The 26,986-nt window shown below is 40.7% G+C and overlaps 1 pseudogene; it reads right to left on the reverse strand.

Moving 5' to 3' along the window:
* The window catches only part of LOC148161644 (gamma-taxilin-like), a 37,203-nt pseudogene extending 17,799 nt beyond the window's left edge, over positions 1 to 19,404 (reverse strand).
* Positions 19,405 to 26,986: the final 7,582 nt, after the last annotated feature.

Consider the following 26,986-nt stretch of genomic DNA (forward strand, 5'->3'; position numbering starts at 1 on the left):
GAAATCCCTATCAAGTTTCCAATGGTGTGGGCTTTTTTGTTTTGTTTTGGTTTGGTTTTTGGTTTTTCACAAAAGTACAAAAATCCACCCTAAACATGTGGAATCTCAAGGGACAAGAATAGCCAAATACTGAAAAAGAACAGTTGAATATCTCACCACTTCCTGACTTTAAAACTTCTGCAAAGCTATACTAATCAAAATAGTGTGGACTGGAATAAAGGCAAACATGCAGATCAATGGAATAAACAGTACAGAAATAGTTTTTCAAGTACATGGTAAATGATTTTCAACAAGGCTGCCAAGACCATTCAATGGGGGAAAACCTGTGTCTTCAACAAAAGATGCTGGGGAAATAATATCCAAAAAGAATGAAATTAAAGTTTGCAGATGACATAGAAAATCGTAAAGACTCCAGCAAAAAAAACTACTATGGGTCATAAACTAATTCAGCAAAGTGGCAGGATACAACATTAATGCCCAGAAATAGGTAGTGTTCCTATGCACTAATAACAAAGTAGCAGAAAGAGAAATTAAAGAAACATACCATTTATAATTGTACCAAATAAATAAATTAATTCAACAACCCTATGAATAAAGTTAACACTGAGCTGAAACATCTATACTCTATAACAAACACTTATGGAATGAATTCAGGATGACACAAGCAAATGGTAAGATATTTCATGCTTGTGGATTTGAAGAATACTGTTAAAATCTCCACATTATCCAAAGCATTCCACACATTTAATGCAATCTGTATCAAAATGCCAATAGCATTTTTCACAAAACTAGAGCAAATGAAACTAAAATTTGTGTGGGACCACAAAAGACCCTGAATGGTCAAAGAAATACGGATAAAAATGAATGAAACTGGAGGTAAGATGTTACCGGACTTCAAGAAATAATGCAAACCTGTAGTATTCAAAACAGCATGGTACTGGCACAAAAACAGACACACAGATCAATGGAACAGAACAGAAAACTCTGAAAGGTACCCCAAGGTATATGGTCAACTGATCTTTGGCATGAGCCAAGAATATGCAATTGGAAAAAGACAGTCTCTTCAACAAATGTTTCGGGAAAAAATGGACAGCAAGGAGCCAAACAATGAAACTGCACCACTTTCTTACACCACACACAATAATAAACAGAAAACGAACTAAAGACCTAAACTTCAGACCCGAAATCATAAAACTCCTAGAGGAGAGCACAGGCAGTAATGTCTCTGACACCGATCGCAGCAATATTTTTCTCCATTATGTGTCCTATGGCAAAGGAAGCAAAAACAAAAACTACTGGGTCTATGCCAAAATAAAAGCTTCTGCACAGCAAGGGAAACAATCCACAAAACAGAGGACAACCTATTAAATGGAGAAGATATTTGCAAATGACATAACCGATAAGGGCCTAATAGCCAGAATATATAAAGAACTTAAACAACTCAGGGCGCCTGGGTGGCTCCATCGGTTAAGCGTCTGCCTTTGGCTCAGGTCGTGATCTCAGGGTCCTGGGATCGAGCCCCGCTTCGGACTCCCTGCTCTGTGGGGAGAGTGCTTCTCCCTCCCCCTCTGCACCTCCCCCCACTCCGCCCCTACTCTCTCTCTCTCTCACTGTCCTTCTCAAATAGATAAAATCTAAAAATTAATTAATTTAATTAAAAGAAATCAATAATGTTCAGGGAAGTGAAAATCAAATCCATCATAAGATTATCACCTCACACTGCCCAAATGGCTATAATAAAAAACACAAGGAACAACAGCTGTTGATGAGGATGTGGAGAAAAACCACCCTCCTGCAAACTGGTACAGCCTATTCTGGAAAAAGTATGGAGGTTCCACAAAAAAAATTAAAAAAAGAATTACCGTATGAGCTGGTAATTCAATGACAGTGTATTTACCCAATGAAAATGAAACATGAATTCGAAAAAATATGTGTCCCAAAGTTTACTGCCGCATTACTTAGATCAGCCAGGACTTGGAAGCAACCTAAGAAAAATGGGTAAGAAAAATGTGGTATAACTTGCAATGATATATTACGCAGCCATAGAAGAGGATGAGATCATGCCATCTGCACCAACATGGCAGGACTAGAGGGTGCAATGCTAATTGAAATGAGTCAGACTGAGAAAGGCAAATACCACACAATTCCACTCATAAGTGGAATCTAAGGGAAAAAATTAAAAAACAAACAAAAAGCAGAACTAGACCTATTAGCACAGAGAACAAACTGATGGTTGCCAGAGGGGAGTGGGAAGATGGGCAAAATGGGTGAAGGGGAGTGGGAGATAACAGACTTCCGATTATGGAACGATTAAGTGTCAAGAGTAAAATGCACAGTTGTAATAGGGATGTAATGGGACAGATGGTAGTTCCACTTGTAGTGAGCATAGCATAATGTTTAAATTTGTCCAGTCACCATGTTGTATACCTGAAAGTAACGTTAACAACTATACTAAAAAAAAAAATGAAGAACCCTATTAAACAACAACAACAACAACAACCTAGAGACTGTATTCCAAATGTCTCCTAAAAGAGAAAATAATGGATCAAAGACTTACATGTAAGACCTAAAACTGTAAAATTCTTACCGGAAAACATAGGGAAAAGAATCCTTGCATTTGACAATGATTCCTGGACCTGATACCAAAGACATAGGCAAGAAAAGAAAAAGAAACAAACAAACAACTTAACTCCAACAAAATTAAAAACTGTTGTACATCAGAGGACACTATCCAGGAAGTGAAAAGGTAACTCACAGAACAGAAAAACAAATGTTATGTATAAGTTCCATATCATAAGAGATTAGTATTTGCACGATATAGACAGTTCCTAAAACATAAGAACAAAATAATAACCCAGTTATAAAATGGGCAGAAGACTTGCATAGACATTTCTCCGAAGAAGACATACACATTGCCTGTAAGCATATAAAAGATGCACAGTATTACCAGTCATTACAGAAATGCAAACAAAACTGCAGTGAGATACCCCTTCACACCCATTAGAATGGCTTTTAACAGACAAACAGAAAACAACAAATGTTGGCAAAGATGTGGAGAAAATGCAATCATTGAGCATTGCTGGCTGGCTATAGCCACCAGGGTATATGCAGAAGTACTATATAATCCGCAAATTCAACTTCTGGGTATGCACGTGATATAACTGAAAGCAGGTACATGAACAGATTATTTGTACACCCATATTCATAGAGGCGTTATTCAAAACAGCCAAAAGATATAAACAAAACAAATGTCCATCAAAGGATGAGTGGATAAACAAAATGTGGTATACACATGCAATGCAATATTATTCTGCTAGAAAGAAAGTTCTGATACATGTTACAACATGAATGAACTCTGAGACATGCTACATGATATAAAACAGTGTATATGTATGTACGTATACCACTTAAATGACACACCTCAAGTGGTCAAAAATCGTAGAGGTAGGAAGTAGAATTGTGGTTACTGGAGGCTGAGGGAGAGCAGGAGGAGGAGTTACCGTTCAGAGGTTTGGTTTGTTCCTAGTGATGGACAGTGGCGACTGTTCACAACAATATGAATTTACTTAATACCACTGAAATGCACTGCTTACCAGTGGTTAATATGGTACATTTAATGGTATGTATGTATATATATTAAAACACATTATTTTAAAAACACAGAAACAAGAGGCCAGGGCTGGAGTTTCATATGGGGCACCCATAGTGAGGAAGCACCAGGATTGAGAATAGGAGTCGGGGTATTGTGGACCACTGTGGGTCAGTGCAAAAGTCTTCAATGAGTGAGAGAGTTGGGTGACCAGAAAAGATGGTTCATGACAGTAACAAAAAGAGGGAGAGAGGAAAATAAATAAATAAATAAATAAAAACAGCACGAGAGCTAGATTTGTTTCAAACCTTTGGAAACACAGGTTTTGAAAAAAGAGGACAGAGGGGCGCCTGGGTGGCTCAGTCGTTAAAGCGTCTGCCTTCGGCTCAGGTCATGATCCCAGGGTCCTGGGATCGAGCCCCGCATCGGGCTCCCTGCTCCACAGGAAGCCTGCTTCTCCCTCTCCCGCTCCCACTGCTTGTGTTCCCTCTCTCACTGTGTCTCTCTGTCAAATAAATAAATAAAATCTTTAAAAAAAAGAAAAAAGAAGACAGAGAAACAGAAAGAAGTGCAAACGGTGCACCTCCTAGCCTCAAGATATTTGGGGGGGGAGGCGAGACCAAAAGGGAGTAAGGTCCTCAGGGGAAAAACAGCTTTCGGCAATACAAGTTGAGGTACTGATTTTAGATATGGCTATAAATTCTGGAGTTTGCATTTCATGTGGTACAGAGTAAGAATCAAAGACGACCATAGAAGTTTTGTCTGTTTCCTTTTTGGTGGAGGTCAGAGGGGAGAAGGAAAGACATCATCCATCCTCAAGACCTAATTCCCCTAGTCCTAGGCACCATGGCTTTCACTTACGGCCAGGAGGCAAGATTATTCTGGTAGTGTGGCTCAATGAGCAGGGCCTAGGAATTGGTTTCCCACAGACAGCCACTATCAGCAGCTATAGTTAATGGTATTTTTGTGCTATCACTTGGAAGGTCTCCTCTATTAGTTATTTCATTTATTGGAGGCCTCTCTATATTTTTCTTTTTCTTTTTTTTTAAGATTTTATTTATTTATTTGACAGAGAGATAGAGAGCACAAGTAGGCAGAGAGGCAGGCAGAGGGAGAGGGAGAAGCAGACTCCCTGCTGAGCAGGGAGCCTGACGTGGGGCTAGATCCCAGGACCCTGGGATCATGACCTGAGCCAAAGGCAGACGCTTAACTGACTGAGCCACCCAGGCGTCCCTATTTTTTCTGGCTACGTCTAGCTGAAGATTTTGTCAGTTTTGTTAATCTTTTCAAAGAACCAGCTTAGTTTCATTGATCTTTTCTACTGCTTTTTGGTCTCTTTATCATTCATTTCAACTGGGATCTTAATATTATTATCTTTATGTATTCCTTCCTTCTCTTAACTTCCTTTTCTAGTTCCTTGATATGTAAACTTAGGTTGTTTGTTTGAGATTTCTCATGTTGATGTAGGCGCAAAGTGCTATGAACTTCCCTCTGAAAACTGGTTTTGCAGTTTCGTATACCACAATCCGGTATGATGTGATTTCCATCATCAATTGTCTCAACATTTTATTTATTTATTTATTTATTTTTAAATATTTTATTTATTAATTTGACAGAGAGACAGACAGCGAGAGAGGGAACACAAGCAGGGGGAGTGGGAGGGGGAGAAGCAGGCCTCCCGCTGAGCAGGGAGCCAGGCGTGGGGCTCGATCCTGGGATCATGACCTGAGCTGAAGGCAGACGCTCAACGACTGAGCCACCCAGGTGCCCCTTGTCCCAACATTTAAAAAAATTTTCCTTTAATTAATTAAATTCCTTTACTGATCCACTGGTTCAGCACGTGATTTAACCTCCACGCATTTGTGAATTTCCCGCTTTAGTTCTCCTGACTGATTTCTCGTTGTATACCAACATATATATTGTGTTTGGAAAGGATGCCTGACATGGTTTCAATCTTGTTAAATGCACTAAGAAATCTTTTGTGGCCTGATGTGATCTATTCTGGAGAATGTTCCATGTGCATTTTAAATCAATGTATATTCGGTTGCTTTAGCATGGAATGTTCCATATATAGCTGTAAAGTCCATCTGCTCTAACGGTGCTGTTTTAAGGCCAATATTCGCTTACTGATTTTCTGTGTGGACGCTCTGTCCATTGATGTAAATAGAGTGTGAAAGCCCCTCACTGATACTATATTCCTATCTATTTCTTCCTTTAGGTCTCTTAGTGTTTGATTTGGGCTGTTCTAAGTTGCAGACATAGATAATTAAAACCATTATATCCTCGTGTTGGACTGACTGATTTTTCATTACGAAATGCCCTTGTCTTGGTTTTTTATTTTAAAGGCTATTTTGTCCGATTTGACTATAGCTACCCCAACTCTCTTTTGGTTTTCATTTGCATGGAATGTCTTTTCCCTTCCCTTCACTTCTGGTCTGTGTGCATCCTTACATCTTATGTTATTCTCTTATACACGGCATATAGACAGCTCTTGTTTTGGGGTTTTTTTTGTGGTGGTTGTGGTTGCTGTTGTTTAATCCATTCAATCACTAGGTTTTTGATTAAATAATTTAGTCCACTTATATTTCAAGTAATTATTGATAGGTATGCACTTAGTGCCATTTTGTTAATTGTTTTCTGGCTATTTTGTAGCTACCGCTGTTCCTTTCTTCTTCTGTTACTCTCTTCCTCTGTGGTTTGATGAGTTTCTTAAGCGGTAGGCTTACATCCATTTCTCAATGTCTTCTGGGTATCTACCATAGATTTCTGTTTTTGGGTTACCAACAGGCTTGCGCATAACATCATACATATACGTGTATGTGCCAGACTATTTTAAGTTGATAGCAATGTAAGACTGAATATATTCTAAAGCTCTACATTTTAATTCTCTCTTTCTGCATTTTATGTTTTTACGTCACATTTTTCATCTTTTTATCATGTCTATCCTGTACTATATATCCATGTCCATGTCTATACTGTAGTTATTTTTACTACTTTTGTCTTTTAAACTTTATACTAGCTTTATAAGTGATTAACGCACTGCCTTTTATAGCCTTTAACCTCTACCTGGGCAATTTATACTTTCCTGTGTTTCTATTTTTTTATTTTTTTTAATTTCTTTTTTTTTATTCTTATTGATTTGAGAGAGAGAATGAGAGACAGAGAGCACGAGAGGGAAGAGGGTGAGAGGGAGAAGCAGACTGCCCGCTGAGCAGGGAGCCCGATGCGGGACTCGATCCGGGGACTCCAGGATCATGACCTGAGCCGAAGGCAGTCGCCTAACCAACTGAGCCACCCAGGCACCCTGACTTTCCTGTGTTTTTATGGCTGTGTAGTACCCTTTCTTTTCAGCTTGAAGAAGTCCCTTTAACATTTCATGTAAAGCCAGTTTAGGCCTGACAAACTCCTTTAAGCTTCTGCTTATCTGGAAGATTCTTTACCTTTCCTTCAATTCTGAATAATAGCTTTCACCTGGTAGGTGTTCTCATTTAGTTAGAGGTTTTGTTTTTGTTTGTTTTGTTTCCTTTCAGAACTTTGAATATATTGTATTACTCCCTTCTGGCTTGCAAAGTTTCTCCTAAAAAATCTGCTGATAATCTAGTAGGGTTCCTATGTAACCTTATATACATAGGAACCCAACAACAAACAAGTGTTTGTTGTTGTTGTTGTTGTTATTGTTGTTTGTTTTGTTTTCTCCTGCTGCTTTTAATAATCTCTGTCTTTAACTTTTAACATTTTAGGTACGATGTGTCCTGGTGTGGATGTGTTTGGGTCCATCTTCTTCGGAACTGTGCTTTCTGGATCTCAAGGTCTTTTTCCTTCCCCAGGTTAGGGAAGTTTTCACCTATTCTTTTTTAAATAAATTTTCTTTCTCTTTCTGCCTTTGTTCTCCATCTCAGAGTCCTATAATGCAAATGTTAATCCACTTGATGTTGTCCAGTTACGTCCCCTCAGCTATCTTCACCTTTTTTTATTCTTATTTTTCTTTTTGCTGCTCTGATTGTGTGAGCTCCACTGTTCTTGCTACAAAGTTCACCAACTCTTTCTTCTACCTCATCTAGTCTGCTATTGAACCCCTCTAATGTATTTTTCACTTCAGTTATCGTATTCCTTTTCTCTTTGGCTCTTTCTTGTATTTTCTAAGGCTTTGTTAAAGTTCTCACTGTTTTCAACCATTCCTTTCCCGAGTTCAGTGAGCATCTTCATGACCATCACTTTGAGCTCTTGATCAGGTAAATTACTTACTCTGTTTCTTTATGGTTTTTTATCTTGCTCTTTCCTTTGGAACACATTCCTCTGTTTCTTCCTTTTTCTTGACTCTCTGTCCTGGTTTCTATGCAGCAGATGAAGCAGCCACCCCTCCTAGTCTTGAAGGAGTGCCTTCTGTGGGATGAACCGTGGAATTCAGCAATGCCTTACGTCTTGGTTGTCTGTCAAGCCTTCGTGAGTGTCCAGTGCCCTGTTTGTCCCTTCATGGACTCACAGCTGTTCAGTGTGCCAAGATATGTCAGTGTCCCAAAGTAGGCAGGTCTGAGAGATCACTGAGATTTGTGCTGACTGGAAGACAGGCCCAGATAACACATCTTAAAATACGCAAATATCTGGAGTTCTGTAGGACCAGAAGCATAAGCCAGCCTGTCTCCCAGAACAGGAGATCTGGAGGTATCCCCTGGGTGAAAGTCATAAAAATCAGAATTCCAGAGGAGCGAACAAGCTCCTTTCTGGGAGATAATCGTGAGCTGTAGTGAGGCAGAGGAAGAGAATAATCATGGCATACTCTGGCCTCTCTTCCAAGAGAGCAACTATATAGAAACCTGAAGCCTGCCTCTCGAGCTGATGTTTCAGGACAAGCAAACAGGCTTTTTTCACAGAGACTTGCTGGCATGGTTCAGTCGGCTGCCTGTGCAATGTCCTGTGGGTGGTTCTAGCCATGAACTATCTCTCTGATTGTTACAGCCCTATGGGATCCAGGAACACAAGACTTTGTGGCCACTGGACGAGGCATTCAAGGGGTGTCCTGTGGGCAGCAGACACGTATAAGAGCTGTTCTCTAAGAGAATCTGGTGCTCCAGAGTGGGAGAGGGAGAGCTCAAAGACAACACACAACTTCCAAGATCTCTGGAGATGTTTACAGTCTGCCTATCGAGGCATGTCTATTATAAGACAGACCCTCAGACTGCAGCTGTGATGATAAAGTTTCCCAGAAAGACTGAAGACATGTTTCAGTCGGCTACCTGTGTGGTGTCTGTGCAGGGCCCTGGGGGTGGTAATCAGCCAAGAACTGTCCCTGTTGTTACAGTCCTGTGGGATCCAGCAAAACAACTTCCTCAGCCTCAAGAGCCAGACAACAAACTGTTGTCCCCTGGGAGGCAACCACAAAAACAAGCTTCCCCCTGGGAGTTGGGGAGCATGGCAGACGGAGAGCTCAAAGATGGCACCACCAAGGAAAAGGAAATAAAAGAATGGTTCCCATGGATTGTAGCAACACACAGGGAGAGGGCAAAGATGGCACCCACTAAAGGGGGGATTGGCGGGGGTCTAGAGTTAAGGGGGAAAAAAAGGCACTCATGGGCTTTAGCAAGGGATAGGAGAAGGACGGTATAAAAATGGTGCCTGCTATCACCGCAGTCCCTGAGGAGCATTCCAACACGCCCTTGTCCCTCAGGTCCACACTCTAAGATAATCAGATGAGTGTCTTGCACATTAAGTCTGGGTGTTTTTCAAACAGCGGCTTCTGTGTTGGGCCCTAGGGCAAGTGAGTCTAGGCACAAGTCCTTACAGAACAGTATCTCAGGTGACACTGCCCTTTGGGTCTTGTGAATAGAAACCCCACCAGTATTCAAAGCCTGATATTGTGGAGGTCTGTCTCTCAGTTGCAGATCTTCAAACTTGGGGTGTGTGATATGAGCTATGAACGCTTTGCTCCTCACAGACAATCCTCCGGATTGTTGGCAGCCATGCTGGGGATGGGATTTGTGTCTCGGTCTCTCCTGTCCACTGTAATGTGGCCCTTTGCTTTTTACTCTGATACTGATGTTATACTCTCAAGATGGTCTCACTGTTATGTACCCTAACTCTACTACTCTACTTTTTTAGGAAATTAGTTTTTCAAGTAACAAAGTATTAGAACATTGTGTTTTTTTTTCAAAACAAAATATGCCTGCTGGTATTACTCACAAGAACTACTAATCTGAATGGGATCAAAGAGAGGCTACTCACTAGCAAAGTCTCTAATGTGTTGCTTGCTAAAACAAAAGCAGTAATTCTTACTTATCGTGTCCTCCTCCTAAGTGAAACCCCACTTGATTTCTGTTTCTCCAAGTCTAGTCCCTGGGCCAACAGCTTTGGCCATCAACTGGTAATTTGCTAGAATACGGTGTTTTAGCCATTTCCCCCATCCCTGCCTCAGACCTACTATAAAGTGAATGTTACATCTACCGAATCGGAATCTACAATCAAAATCCTCTGGTGATGTGTATGAGTTTGAGAAGGACTGCCCTAGCCCACTCTGCTTGCTAGTCAATTTGCTCTTTCTTCCCTAATCCTTTCATGCTGCCTGCTGATATATCACATCACCAGGTCAAATACCCAACCTTCCATTCTGCCACTTTCCTACGTGAATTTCACTCCTTTCTCCATATTTCTTTTTCTACCTTTTCTCATTTGATTTTCATCATGTGAGTGTACCATTACAGACTGACTTCCCTACCCAATGGCAACAGCCCTTTCCTTTCCTGAGGCCAGCATTCCAACAACTCTGATTACGGCCATCTTTGTATCTGGACCGTTTCTAGGCCTTTTCATTGATGCTGAGTGGTCCCTGCATCTCACAATTTCAGAAAATGCCAGTGGGGTGTATATATGTAATACCTGAAGGAATAGTAACTACAATTGTTCCAGCTCTACACTTAGAGTCCATTATTCTCAAAACATCGTCTATTAGAAGATATGATGCATACTTTCCAATCTAATATATACGATATAGCGCAGTTGATTTAATAACACATGTGAATGCATAAAATTCACCAGAAATAATTCACATAAATATTTCACAAAACACAAGAATTTCAGCATTTACATCAGAACCAACGATTCTAAAAAATTCCCACAACTGTTCTTCAAAAGGTTTTATGACTTTCCCATTCTTCACTTTTAAAATGATGGCAGGGTATCCATGTTGAGAGTTCTTTCATATCCCCCAAGAAAGGATTAATGCTACTTAAATTAACACAGACCATAGCTCAGACCAAACTCTTTTTAGGAGTCAATTTCTTTGGAACATGGGGAAAAAATACAATGCCTGGCATTGAGTGGGTGCTAAGGAAATATTTTCCTAAGAAACTGCTAGACTACTTCATGTAACTCACAACTTCATTCAAAATCCTTAAATCCTTCAAACTTAATACTGCTTTCATGTCTAGAATTCCTCGATTTACACATGAAATTACTCCCTCACAATTGTCAGGTATATAAACATGCAATTAAAATGCTCGCTTAGAAGTGCTAGAACTGGGGCATGTGGGTGGCTCAGTCAGGTAAACATCTGCCTTCAGCTCAAGTCATGATCCCAGAGTCCTGGGGTCGAGCCTCTCTTCAGGCTCCCTCTCCCTTGCCCCCGTCCCCACCACCATGCTTGCTTTCTGTCTCTCAAATAAATAAGATCTTAAAAAAAAAGAAAGAAATGCTAAAACCGACCGAGTTTTACAAAATTTACCTTACATGTCAGAAAGCAATAAAATGTTATATATATCATACCATAAAATGCGGCCATACAATCAACCTAAGCCTCAAGAAGTCAGATTCTTCCCTTCAGAAAAGGAACCCTCCTACACTGTTGGTGGAGATGCAAGCTGGTGCAGCCTTTCTGGAAAACAGTATGGAGGTTCCTCAAAAAGTTGAAAATAGAGCTACCATACGACCCAGCAATTGCACTACTGGGTATTTACCACAAAGATACAAATGTAGGGACCCGAAGGGGTACGTGCACCCCAATATTTATAGCAGCAATATCCACAATAGTCAAACTGTGGAAAGAGCCAAGATGTCCATAGACAGGTGAATGGATAAAGAAGATGTGGTATATATACTCAATGGGATATTATGCAGCCCTAAAAAGGAATGAGATCTTGGCATTTGCAATGACGTGGATGGAACTGGAGGGTGTTATGCTGAGTGAAATAAGTCAATCAGAGAAAGACATGTATCATATGACCTCACTGATATGAGGAATTCTTAATCTCAGGAAACAAACTGAGTGTTGCTGGAGTGGTGGGAGTTGGGAGGGATGGGGTGGCTGGGTGATAGACATTGGGGAGGGTATGTGCTATGGTGAGCGCTGTGAATTTTGTAAGACTGTTGAATTACAGATCTGTACTTCTGAAAGAAATAATGCAACATATGTTAAGAAAAAAGTAAAAGAAGAAGATAGCAGGAGGAGAAGAAAGAAGGGGAGTAAGTCGGAGGGGGAGACGAACCATGAGAGACGATGGACTCTGAAAAACAAACTGAGGGTTCTAGAGGGGAGGAAGGTGGGGGGATGGGTTGGCCTGGTGATGGGTATTAAAGAGGGCACATTTGACGTGGAGCACTGGGTGTTATGCACAAACAATGAATCATGGAACACTACATCCAAAATAATGATGTAATGTATGGTGATTAGCATAACAATAAAAAATTTTAAAAAATAACAACAATAAAAAAAGAGATTCTTCCCTTCAATTTTGTAGTGAAATACAACTTTACATTTAAAGCCATATCAAAATTCCATTTTAAAATACACATTTTGCTATTATTTTACATAGGTTTTGCACCCTTAATACTCACGAGATCAGCGTATTTCTTATAGAGAGCTGCCAGCTTCTCCTCTGGAGTTGAAAGTGTGTTTTAGGCTTGCATCAATAATAACACTTCTTTTCCTGATGGTCAATAAAAAAAAAAAAAAGTACCAGAATGATAAAATGAATCCAATCTGTAAATTCTACATAAATGTGATATTCAAATATTCAGATTATGATGTAAGGCTGTTAATTAGCTATAGAGTCACCAGTAAATCAGGGAAACTATGAGGAAGAACCCCTCCCTGCCGCCCCATCAAATTGCTTCAGTTTACTAATGCCATTAGCAATTAGGAACTTGGCATTTAAGACAGTAAGCACACCACTTATTGAAAGCTTATAAACTCTTACTTATTCCATTGTATATATGGACCACATCTTCTTTATCCATTCATCTGTTGAATGTGTAGATTGCTTTCCACAGTTTGGCTATTGCTGACATGGCTGCTATGAACATTGGGGTGCATATGGCCCTTCTTTTCACTACATCTGTGTCTTTGGGGTAAATACCCAGGAGTGCAATTGCTGGGTCATAGGGTAGCTCTATTTTTTAAATGTTGAGGAACCTCCACAATGTTTTCCAAAGCGGCTGTACCAACTCGCATTCCCAAGAACAGTGTAAGAGGGTTCCCCATTCTCCACAACCTCTCCAACATTTGTTGTTTCCTTCCCTGTCCATTTTTGCGATTCTAACTGGTGTAAAGTGGTATCTCAATGTGATTTTGATTTGAATTAACCTGATGGCTAATGATGATGAACATTTTTTCATGTGTCCGTTAGCCATTTGTATGTCTTCTTCAGAGAAGTGTCTTTTCCTATCTTCTGCCCATTTTTTGACTTGATTATTTGTTTTTTGGGTGCTGAGTTTGAGAAGTTCTTTATAGATCTTGGATACCAGCCCTCTATCTGTAGTGTCATTTGCAGACACCCAACTTTTACATCAACATGGATGGGACTGGCGGAGATTATGCTAAGTGAAATAAGTCAAGCAGAGAAAGTCAATTATCATATGGTTTCACTTATTTGTGGAACACAAGGAACAGCATGGAAGACATTAGTAGAAGGAAGGGAAAAATGAAGGTAGGGGAATCGGAGGGAGAGATGAACCATGAGAGACTATGGACTCTGAGAAACAAACAAGGTTTCAGAGGGGAGGGGGGAGTGGAGATAGGTTAGCCTGGTGATGGGAATTAAGGAGGGCAGATACTGCATGGAGCACTGGGTGTTTTTCGAAAACAATGGAACGTGGATCACCACATCAAAAACTAATGATGTATTGTATGGTGACTAACATAACATAATAAAATTAAAAAAACAAAACAAAACAAAAAACACCTCTTACTTAACTGCTGATTCCAAGATAAAACATTTTGCAAAGGGTGGGAATGTTTTCAAAACCTTCCCGCTGGCCAAATACAAATACTGAAGGAAGTTTAAGTCTATTCAGCTAGCACACTCTGCCTATCGAAAACGCACAAAATCCACTGTGACCGACAACTTTTCTAAGGACCAATTTGAGTTATAATCGTTTTCAGGTGATTTAAAAACCATATTCTGGGTGTTAACCAACTTAAGGGTCCAGAAAAGAAAGTCAAATAATTCGTTCCTCCCTCAGGCAAAAGAGTTTTAAAAGAATACTTTTAAGGGCGCCTGAGTGGCTCAGTTGGTTAAGCGACTGCCTTTGGCTCAGGTCATGATCCTGGAGTCCCAGGATCGAGTCCCACATCGGGCTCCCTGCTCAGCAGGGAGTCTGTTTCTCCCTCTGACCCTCTTCCCGCTCGTGCTCTCTATCTCTCATTCTCTCTCTCTCTCAAATAAATAAATAAAACCTTAAAAAAAGAATACTTTTAATAACTTTGGCAGGAAGAAGGATGTGGCTGAGATAAGTGCAGGCAAATGGTACTTCAAAGTAAGTGATAATGTTTCCTTTTTACGCTGAGGGTAGGTGCCTTTTTATTTTCTAAACTGTTCACTCTTGCATGTAGGTTATTTCATTTTAAGAATCTGAAGAAAACTTTCCTAGTTGGTATACACTTTACAAACTGCAATGCAAGGGGGGTAGGGAGGAAGAAACAGGTTGACGTCAAAAAAATATTTGCTCAATGAAAATGAAAACACAACTCTACAAAACCTTTGCGCGAAGGTGAAGTATATAGCAATAGAGGCCTCTCTCAAGAAACAGGAAAAATCTGAAATACACAGCCTAACCTTACACCTAAAGGACCTGTAGAAAGAAGAGCAATTAAAGCCTAAACCCAGCAGGAGAAAGCAAATAATAAAGAGTACAGCAGACATCAATGAAATAGAAGCCAGAATAACAGTAGAACAGATCAATGAAAATAGGAGCTGGTTCTCTGAAAGACTTACCAAGACTGAAATACCCCTAGCCAGATTTGTCAAAGAGAAGGGACCCAAATAAATAAAAATATAAGGGAAAGAGGAGAGATCACAACCAACACCGAAGAAATACAAACAATTATAAAAACATATTGTGAGCAACTATATGCCAACAAATTAGGCAATCTGGAAGAAATAAAGGGATGCATTCCTAGAAACATACAAATTACCAAAAATGAAACAGGAAGAAATAAAAAACCTGGACAGACACATAACCAGCAACAAAATTGAAGAACTAATCCAAAATCTCCCCCAAAAATAACAGTCTAGGACCGGAGAGCCTCCCAGTGGAATTCTACCAAACATCAAGGAAGAATTGACACCTATTTTTCTTTTTTTAAGATTTTATTTATTTACTTGACAGAGGGAGACACAGCGAGAGAGGGAACACAAGCTGGGGGAGTGGGGGAGGGAGAAGCAGGCATCCCACGAGCAGGGAGCCCGACGCGGGGCTCGATCCCAGGACCCTGGGATCATGACCTGAGCCGAAGGCAGAGGCTGAACGACTGAGCCACCCAGATGTCCCAACACCTATTTTTCTGAAGCTGTTTCAGAAAACAGAAATGGAAGGAATACGTCCCAACTCATTCTATGAGGCTTGGAGTTACCTTGATCTCAAAAACAAAGACCCCCACCAAGAAAGGGAATTACAGACCAATATCCCTGATGAACAGGGATGCCAAAATTCTCACCATCATACCAGCCAATAGGATGCAACAGTACGTTAAGACGGTTACTCAACACGACCAAGTGAGATTTATTCCAGGGCTGCAAGGTTGATTCAACAGCCACAAGTCAATCAGTGTAATACATCCCATTAATAAAAGGACAGACAAGAACCATATGATTCTCTCAATTGATGCAGAAAAAAGCATTTGACAAAATACAGCATCCTTTCTGGATTAAAACTCTCCACAGTGTAGGGACAGAGGGAACATATAACTCAATATCATAAAAGCCATCCATGAAAAGCCCACAGCAAATATCATTCTCAACGGGGAAAAACAGAGCTTTTCCCCTAAGGTCAGGAACACGACAGGGATGCCCACGCTCACCACTATTGTTTAACATAGTACTTGAAGTCCTAGCCTCAGTCAGACAGCAAAAAGAAATAAAGGGCATTCAAACTGGCAGAGAAGAAGTCAAACTCTCGCTCTTTGCCGGTGACATGATATTTTATGTGGAAAACCCAAAAGGCTCCACCCCAAAACTGCTAGAACTCATACAGGAATTCAGCAATGTGGCAGGATACAAAATCAATGCACAGAAATCAGTTGCACTGCTTTACACTAACAGTGTAACTGAAGAAAGAGAAACCAAGGATTCGATCCCATTTACAAATGCACCCAAAACCATAAAATACCTAGGAATAAACCAAACCAAAGAGGTAAAAGATCTGTATTCTGAAAACTACAGAACAGTTGTGAAAGAAATTGAGGAAGACAGAAAGAGATGGAAAAACATTCCATGCTCATGGATTGGAAGAACAAATGATGTTAAAATGTCTATACCACCCAAAGGAATCTACACATTTAATGCAATCCCTATCAAAATACCACTAACACTTTTCACAGAACTGGAACAAACAATCCCAAAATTTGTATGGAACCTGAAAAGACCCCAAATCTCCAGGGGAATGTTGAAAAAGAAAAACAAAGCTAGGGGCGCATTAGGCTGACCGACTTCAAGCTCTATTACAAAGCTGTGATCACCAAGACAGCATGGTACTGGCACAAAAACAGACACATAGATGAAGGGAACAGAATAGAGACTCCAGAAATGGACCCACAACTCTATGGCCAACCAATCTTCGACAAAGCAGGAAAAAATATCCAATGGGGAAAGACAGTCACTACAACAAATGGTGTTGGGAAAACTGGACAGCCACATGCGGGAGAATGAAACTGGACCTCTTCCACCATACACAAAGATAGACTAAACAATGGATGAAAATCCTAAATGTGAGACAGCAATCCATCAAAATCCTAGAGGAGAACACAGGCAGCAACCTCTGTGACCTCGGTGACAGCAAATTTCGCTAGGCACGCCTCCAAAGGCAAGAGAAACAAAAGCAAGAATGAACTAATGGGACCCCGTCAAGGCAAAAAGCTTCTGCACAGCCAAGGAAACAGTGAACAAAACCAAAAGAAAACCGAGAGATTGGGAGAAGATATTTGCAAATGTCTTATTAGATAAAGGGCTGGTATCCAAGACCTATGAAGAACTTATCAAACTCAAGACCCAAAAAAAAACAATCAACCCAGTCAAGAAATGGGCAGAAGATGTGAACAGACATTTCACCAAAGACTTACAAATGGCCAACAGACACATGAAAAACTGCTCAATATCACTCATCGTCAGGGAAATACAAATCAAAACCACAATGAGATACCACTTCCATGGTCAGAATGGCTCAAATGAACAACCCAGGAAACAAGAGATGTTGGTGAGGATGTGGAGAAAGGGCAACCCTCCTACTACACCGTTGGTGGGAATGCAAGCTGGTGCAGCCACTCTGCAAAACAGTTTGGAGGGTCCTCAAAAAGTTGAAAATAGAGCTACCATATGATCCAGCAATCGCACTACTAATTATTTACCCAAAGGATACAAAAATAGTGATCCAAAGGGGCACCTACACCCCAATGTTTATAGCAGCAATGTCCACAATAGCCAAACTATGCAAAGAGCCCAGATGTCCGTCGACAGATGAATGGATAAAGATATACAGCGGACTTTTACTCAGCCATCAAAAAGAATGAAATCTTACCATTTCCAAGGACATGGATGGAACTGCAGGGTACTATGCTAAGCGAAATAAGTCAGTCAGGGAAAGACAATTATCATATGATTTCACTCATATGTGGAATTTAAGTAACAAAACAGAGGATCATAGGGGAAGGGAAGGACAAATAAGACAAAAACAGAGATGGAATCAAACCGTAAGAGATGCTTAACTCTAGGAAACAAACTGAGGGCTGCTGGGGGCAAGGGAGGGGGAGGCAGGATGGGGTAACTGGGTGATGGGCACTAACCAGGACTTGTGATGGAATGAGCTCTGGGTATTACATACAACTGATGTATCACTGAACTCTACCTCTGAAACTAATAATACACTATATGTTATTTAATTGAATTTAAATAATATAAAATAAAATACTTTGCACATAAAAGTTTCATTCTGAAACTGTTTCTCCTTGAGTTCAAAGACAAATAAAGAGGGAATGACAATTGGTTAAGTAACAGAACATTTAAAATGTAATTTTATGAAGATTTTAAACTGTAAGCATTTACAACTATTTAAACAATCTTAACCTAAAGCCGCATTTTACATATATTGTTGAGGATGCCTAGTCTGAAGATACCTGTCTTGTTTGCAAGGAATTTTAAATACTACCCATATTCCTATAAATTTTAAAGTCATAAAGGATGGCAGAAAGTGGATTTAAAAAAATTCCAAGTTAGTGTCAGGTACAGAAATCTCTCAATTCAAATACGGTAAATGTTGGTTCGAACAGGAATTTTTTTTTAAAGATTTTATTCATTTATTTGACAGAGAGAGACACAGTGAGAGTGGGAACACAAGCAGGGGGAGGGGGGAACCAGGCCTTCCACTGAGCAGGGAGCCTGATGTGGGACTCGATTGCAGGGCCCTGGGACCATGACCTGAGCCGAAGGCAGACGCTTAACGAATGAGCCACCCAGGCGCCCCACAAACAGGAATTTTTAAAAATGAGAAGCAACCCCTAAAGCCAAAGTTAGGGTTTTAGATTTTATTCATGAAATTTAACGTATCACATTCTTAGCCCTAAATTCTCAAACTACCAGAGCAGAAGGGAGAAAACGCACCGTGAAATCCAGTGTTAACTAGCCTGCTTTCTAAGCCAGCAATAATGTATCATGCCAAATATTAGTAAATATTCTTTAAATAAATTGAGCAAAAATACAGTCTTCACAATAATTGGTCCGATTACTTAACAGAACCAAAAGAAACAGGCCAAAAGAATAGTGCTTCTTCCAAATGGCCATAGACATTTTCACACACAAAAAAAATTCTTGATTATTCAGGGAGAAATAACTCGGATCCTATAACTAAGGTCCCTATCTCGCCATTTTCCCCTTCTACATATAACTGACCACAGAGGTGTGTTTTAACCAAAACCACAACTACCTCGAAACTGGACAGGTTCTGTAATTGCCTGTGCCACAGAAAAGTTAGGTAAAATGAGCAGCATGTAAAAATGTCAAATTTTATGAGACATGAGATTTATTTATGAGATTATGACCTAAGGTTTTTTCTTTGTTCCTGTTGCACTCTGAATCTTGTTGACTATCAGAAGGATCTGTTCCAGCCTCTGGTCCAGAAGGATCCACTCTTGACTCTTGCATGCAGTGTACTGGGCTCACCAAATTCCTGTTCTTTGTTATAAAGTTACTGCCTTCACCCTCTTGCAAGGGATTCTTATAACTTGCGCCAGCACAATTTGAGTCTTGATGTTGAAGAATGTCATTTGATTGAGAGATACACGATATATCTGCTTTTAGTCCTAGCCTGCAAACTCTAGAGTCTTCCATTATGCCAATCATAAGCCAGAAAAATGAGGAGAAAGAAAGGTCATGGAAGGGAAGCTCAATCAAATGAAATCAAGGGAGGGAACTATGCAGTACATAAAAATACAGTTTTCCATCCTACATTCTTTCTTCATGTCTAAAAGTACGTTTTACTTTTTGTATGTGGTACAATCAATAGGCACATCATCACTTGACAGTTTTTCATCCTTTCATAGTTGTTTACAAAATAACGATGCTGTTTAGAATGAAAGGAGGCAAAGAGTTAAAAAGGACTACCGTAACGGTGGAATAAGAAACTCCAAGGCCCCGTGCCTCCAAAAAGTAGTATATACTGGCAGAATCCATCAGAAACAACTTTCGCAGAAACAACTCCTTCTGGAATTTTCTAAAAATGTACCCACGAAATTATAACTTCAACCCAAATGGAAGGCTTTAGTGAAGAGAAAAGCTGCTGTTTTGCTCTAGGAGAGCACCGTGGGATTTAAAACAACCCACCTACATTTCCTCACACTCTAACAACAGTGGCCGTAAAGATGGCAGCCCAGACTCTTAGTGCCAGAGGGAATAATACAGACATTATTTTCAAAGGATTCCCTCAACCTTTCTGGCAGTTCCCTGAGAAACCTGTGCAAGAGTTTGCCTTTGTTTCACTCTTGAGAGAGCTGCCCCAAGGTGGGGCAGCTTTCCAGGAAGCTCTGGAAAAAAGCATTATAGGCACAAATATTGACTTCAACAGCTGGATTAAGGGACAACAATCAGGAAATGCAAGCAACAGAGGGGGAAAAAAACTGAGAGGAGAGAAACTGGAAAAGGAGATGATGATATGCTTTTAAAAGCTCTCACATCCCAAACTTGTCTTTTATCTCCTCCTGGCCTTCAGTCTGGACTTCAAACAGAAGTGAAGGCTAACATTTGAAAGCAGAGTTATAAACACCCTGGTTATGCTGTTCAGAAGCAAGAAGAGACACTTCTCGCGTATCACGTGGATGGACCTACTCTCTCCTTCCTCATGTCCTCTCATTTCTTCCTGTGTACCCTGACGTTAACCACCTTAAAGAGAAAGATGGTTAGGGTTGGGACCAAGGATTCCCCATCCCCAAATGAAACCAAAGGCCACACATACGCATCCTAGTATGTTGGCGCGCTGTGTAGAATTGAGGGACTCAAATTTTTAGGTCTCTGGAAACAGCTACCTAAATCACTGCCCCACCTGATTCTGTTTCACTAATGGCATCTGGGGCACACGTCACAGTGGACCTACGAAGTTAGACCAACCAGCTTTGGCCTTTATTCAATGTACTGTTAGTGCTGCCCCCAAATCTGAATGTATAGTACAGATTACTACACAAATACGTATACACATTAGATATGAAGTGTAATATGCTGCCAATGGGGATTCTCTCATTTGGGAAACGCACAAATAAGTACTTTGGGGGTCCGCAAACCCTAATGACTCTTTTATGTCACAAGTCTCTATGCTAAGGCAAGCAAAGAGCAGCCTCCCTCACACACCAGACATATCCTTTTGGAAAAGCACCGATTATCTTACTTCGGGGCTCTTGCAAACAGTTAACACCTAATGAATGAAACCCTCCTGAGTCTCTGGCCTAATACTCTTCTTTTGGGGTGGGTCAGCTCAGTTTATCAGACTAACCACGTAGGAAAGGCCCAACAAACTTCATTTCTCAAACTGAAATGGTAGAGTCTAGAGTCAAGAATTTAGCCAGCAAAGTCTCATCTCAATGATACACAAAGAAGTGTAGGGCGTCGTTTTGGAGATCTGTTGCCTAAAGCAAAGCCACTGGCCCAGTGGGATTCACAGAGGCTCTGCAAATGCCTTGTTCCTGTTTACTAGGGGACTGAGTTACAATGAAACTGAACAGTGTGCAGCTGGCCGCAGTGGCTGTTTTGCCTCAACATAAATTATGAAGGACCAAGAATGTGTTAGTGGAGGGAATTGCTCTGACCTGTACTCCCTGATAAGCCTTATTACAGCCTCACGCTTTGGTGTTCAACTTAGAAAACTGTGGAGCAGTAGATGAATACAGTCGTAGATGAAAGACCTCCTCTTCAGCATCACAAAATGAGGAAATCAATCAAACCTACTAAATGAATCATCTGGGCTATTCATACAGATGCCCAAGGCAACTAAAATGAAGCCATGAAGCCACTGATCAAGCCTGCCCCACCCAGATTGCCACCGTTGCTACCTGAGTTACAGTCATTGCACTGATCATGACATTTGCACCACCATCAAATGAAATTCAAAGAACCCTGACCATTCATAAACTGATGCTTCTTTCATTCCCCCAAAAGCAAAACCAAATCAATCCACATGGTACATTCTCCAGGTACAAAATGGGCCCTAGAGGAGTCAAACTTTGGTTCAGCTACCTGGATTCTCTTATGGGACTGACATGGTCCTATATCACAAGGATAATGACCACTTGTCCACCGCCCATGGGGTATCCCTCGGATGACAGCCCACACATGTCAAAGAGGTCTTCTGACCTCTGTACAGTCTATAAAACTTTCCCCATCCCCCAAGCACCTAACCTTTCTGGACAAAAGGACTGCTACACGTGAGGGATGACTGGACAAAAGGTGAAGTTGAATCTACTGGAAATACCAACCTTGTGGCAGTTACAAAATCTAGGTACTGAGTAACAGCTTAGACTGAGGAGTGTTGAGGGAGGAAAGTAATTAACTATCCTGTGTCTTTCAAAACTATTCCTGGAGACCTCCTCATAAAAAATATACTCTGGGGACCCCTGGGTGGCTCTGTCTTTAAGCGTCTGCCTTCGGCTCAGGTCATGATCCCACGGTGCTGGGATCGAGCCCCACATTGGGCTCCCTGCTCAGCAGGAAGCCTGCTTCTCCCTCTCCCACTCCCCCTGCTTGTGTTCCCTCTCTCACCGCCTTTCTGTCAAATAAATAAATAAAATCTTAAATATATATATATGTGTATATAACATATACATACAAATATATGTAACATACACACATAAATGTATATAACATACACATCTGCTGTGGCCTTCTCAAACTGTTGCAATGTCCTTGGATCTGGCTGGAAGCTACATTCCGCAGTGCCTCAGATCCAAGGACATTGCAACAGTTTGAGAAGACCACACCAGTGTGTGTGTGTGTGTGTGCGTGTGTGTGTGTGTTTATTTATTTGACAGAGAGACAGCGATGGTAAGTTTATTGCCTTTTAAAGGGAAGCAGAAATGGATGTCCCAACTCCTGCATCCCCCAAATAAAACACTTATGTTAAGTGACTGAATGTCTTTCCTGCCCTCATTCCTCTAGTCATCACCAAGTCATTCCAGGGGTAAACAAATGTCATCCAGCTGATGTAATCGACAGACAGGGCAAACTGGACAGAGTGGCCTCAGGCAGGCCTTTCAAAAAGGGGAAGAGGGCGTAATTTAATTACTTAACGGGAAATTGTAAGACTTCCAAGTTCTCCAGGGAGCTAAGCAGTAAAGCGCTCTAAACTTGCATCCGCTTGAGAACACAGATTTAAGTACTACTTGGGAAGCCCCAAAATCATAAAAACACTTTCTTTACAGATGTACAATATGCACCTCTTCTTTCATGGAAGCTGTGCATTAACTTGCATCCCTCAAAAAAACTCTGTGTCTTCTCCCTGAGGGGTGGTCATAAAAGATCATCAACTGTTTAAGGAAACACAACTAGTACTCATGTAGCCCTTACACCTTTGGTTCCTTGCATGAAGTCACCAGAGGGCCAACTCATTCCACACATAACATGGGCTTATGCCCACACTGCAGGTAGTTTTGTCCCCACAATGGGAGCCACTCACTTACAAAAGGTAGTCTGCAATCTGTCCAAAACTTTAGTTGAAATGATCAATGACTGCCTGGTTTCAGGTGAGTCCGTTATTAGTAATGATAAATGTAATGATAATGATTAGTAATGATAAAACTGCCCTTCTTGTGGACCATTCATGAGCCACACTCCCAGCCAGTGGAAGGTCAACACGGAGCCTCAAGGAAGAAAACCAGCTGGTTTTCTGAGGTAGATCTGATAGATTATGAGACTTGTTCAGCCTGTTACATCTGGATCTCAGGGTAGGGCTGAAGTTAATTCTGCCACTTGGGCTCTTCCTGATGCTTGGAGTCCTGTTGATAGTATCCTATCAGATAAACTGAACAAATCTGGTCCTAGCAGTGGAGTTGTATACCCAAGGGAAAATTCACCAGAACCTATGACAGTATTTCTGCTTCTCCTGTGGACAGAGACGATGCCTTTGTTTCAGGCCATCTTTCCAAGGATGCCCATGAGGCAAACAGCCTTGGGGGGGGTGGGTGGGAAAGAGAAATGGTGTCTATTTCAAGAGCAGTAAGACATATTTGTTTATTGTCATGTTTCCAATTGCTGCTATAATAAATTGCCACAGCTCAGTGGCTTATTTATTATCTTACATCCCTTCTCAAGGGTCTATGGGAGGATCCATTCCCTTGCCTTTTATGGAGGCTAGCTCCTGGCTCTTCTTTCCATCTTCAAAGCCAGTAACAGCAAGACAAGCCTTATGCACAATGCCCACCCTCTCACTCTGACTCCTGTCTTCCTCCTTCTGTTATAAAGATCCTTGCAATTTCACTGGGCCCATCCTGATAACCCCTCAAAATCCTAATCTATGCAAGCACATCTATACCAAATCCCTTTGGCCAATAAGATAATTTACAGGTCCCTGTTTAAGACATGGGCATCTTTGAGTCTGCCACATTCTAAAAGAGTCATCTTAGGATCCTAAGCTTAGGATTCCTCCTATGAAATGCAAACATCATCTGGTTCTCTTTACATCACCCTGCAGGAACTGAGGCTCAGGAAACAGGTGTGAATGTGGACACTTTGGTATATGCTATTGTAAAAACCTGGCTTTTGTCTTGATAATTCTCCCAGTACTCACTCCCCATGACAAAAAAAAAAAAAAAATTAGTTTGTAAGTAAAATAACATCTCTGACCCTTCGTTGTTTCTAGTCACCGTGATTATTCAAATTTGGGTATGTGCCAGGCATTTTCTAGAAAATGAATGAAACAAGCTCATAAGGATAAACAACAGACAGTACCTGTCTCAATGGGAAAATTCAAACTTTGAAACAAAAATTAGAATTTTTGGAAAATTTCAGTCAGCCACCATGACTGGCAGCTTCCCAGTACATAAAGACTTTTATGATGAGACTGATCATGGTACCAACAACTATGATAGTCTAATATTTTATAACAGCATTTGAAAGATCTACACAACTCAGTGATTCAATATTTTCCGCATGACAACGCATTACAAAATGACCCAAAGGGACAGGCTGCATCTAAAGCATAAAACAGAGCATTGGATTTTAAAAGGGCACATTAGAAAAAGTTCTAATAGGGCTTAAGATTCAATATTGGAGTCATCAGTGCTTTTTCAGTAATTTTTAAAATAAAATTAAGTAATAGTTAAGTTAGAGAACTGTTGCCCTTGGGTGTAAATAAGGACACAGACAGGAAGACAGTAGAAAAAAAGACATTGTTGAAGAGGGATCCCTACCTTACATATTATCAGGCAAACCCAACTTTAGGGAAAATGCCGTGGAACTGGGTAGGACAACAGGGAGAGGAGTACCAACCACTTCCTTCTCAATCAACTGTAACTTATAAATAAGACCTCCTTTTGTGAAGTGATCGGTGTTATCAAGCCAGGAAAATCCAAATAGGAGGTGATATAAAGCATTTTCCCCTGTATCTTCATTGCTCTGGCTTGCTCTGATTAAACATCTGCAACATGATTAGGAACTATATCACCTAAGGAAGTTTTGCTGTTTCTTGTGTTTGTTTTTTAAACTGGATGTGTTATCCAGATACCACTACTTTACAAAATTAAGCTTATACTAGAGGGAGAACCATGACTGAAAACGATGAAGCGGGGTTTCTAAAAACCCATTCTTCCTACACTAAAGCAAAGATTAAGCTCCAAAAAAAAAAAAAAAAAATCCAAAAAAATTAATTTTTTGAAACTCTGGAATATAATCAAAATTTACAACAACCACAGACAGGCTAAATGAAGAAAGAATACTACATTTTAGTAAAGGGACATTGTAGCTTTCTAATTATGTGCCTAGCAGCCTGCAAGTAGCTAGCATTCCTGGTGTGACTTGCTGGTTGCCAGGGTGGGTAACAGAAACTCTTAAGAGCCCTGATGATGGATTTTGACCTACATGGCAGCTCCCAAGGAGCCTTTGTTTTGCCAGCCTTAGAACTCTCTCAGACTGGTGTAGCCTCCTAGTATCAAAGTTGAAGTTAACAGCTGCAGCTACTATTCTGGCTAAGAATAACAGGTAAGGCAAACAGCCTGGAAATGAGAAGGTTGAGAAAGAAGATACATGGAACAGAGCTTTGAAAAAGCTCCAGGTATACCAGGGAATCTAGAAGACCACACATACGAAAGGGCAGGGTACATGCTCAGAAAAGACCTCACACTTTACATCTTGCTATATTCAAAATTTTAAATGGCCTGGCTAAGCGCTAAGGAGTTCCCCAAACAGTCTTGCAAAGACTGAGTTTGTTTTTCTCGGTGTTCCCCGTTCTCAAGGAAATCTCTTCCAAGTCACTAGCTGACCTCTAAGCGAAAAGAAGAGACTTCCAAAGCCATACAAAGCATATGTTATTTTTACAAAACAACTCCCTACTAGCCAAAGCATAAAAAGTTACTAAACAACTACAACCCCTCATAAGCAGCAACCAGGAGCCCTACGGAGTAGGGGGAAGAAATCTGGCTTCCAGAGTTCAGTGTTCACCACGGCACACCTCGTACTCATTGCCTTCTCTTGACCAAACTTTAGTCAAGTTTCTCTCCTTCCCTCAGGTCCCTGAATTTGGGCTTACCCCTGAGTGAGCACTAAAATACAGATTATGCCCCCTTAATTAAGAGGTCATTCCAAGGAAGAGCTGTGACACATTTCCCATCATGCTGTCGGCTCATTCTTTCCTTGCTCAGTTTCCTCTTGTAAAGTTTCTACTAGTCCTGTTTACCCTACCCCTTCCAATCAAAGAAAAATCATTCTGATTCTGAAATACTTTCAGTTTTCTAAAATCAGAATGTTCTCCCTATTGCTGTACTGTCCTTGAATAAGGTGTCTTATCAAATCACGGTTTGTTTTTGTTTGACAACATTATAACATTCACAATATTTACTTGCCAACAGAAAAATTACAAATTATGCAAAGAAACATGGAAAGATGGGCAAATTACAGGTATGAAATTAAGAGAAAATGTCCCTGAGCAAACCCTGGTATAAAACTGATTCGGAGTACATGTTGAACCAAGTGTTGTAACTATGCTCGAAAAGTTAAACTAAAAAAATAAAACTTAAACAAAGCACTAAATCAGGGAAACAATATACGAACAAAATAACAGCATCAGTAAAGAGAAATTATTTAAACAAAGAACCAAATAAGGGCCCCTGGGTGGCTCAGTTGGTTAAGCGACTGCTTTCAGCTCAGGTCATGATCCTGGAGTCCCGGGATCGAGGCCCGCATCGGGCTCCCTGCTCGGCGAGGAGCCTGCTTCTCCCTCTAATTGTCCCCC

The sequence above is a fragment of the Eumetopias jubatus genome, unplaced genomic scaffold, assembly GCF_037043125.1.
Source record: "Eumetopias jubatus isolate StellerSeaLion01/CBP00866 unplaced genomic scaffold, mEumJub1_p1.0 scaffold_105, whole genome shotgun sequence".
Classification (NCBI taxonomy): Eukaryota; Metazoa; Chordata; class Mammalia; order Carnivora; family Otariidae; genus Eumetopias; species Eumetopias jubatus.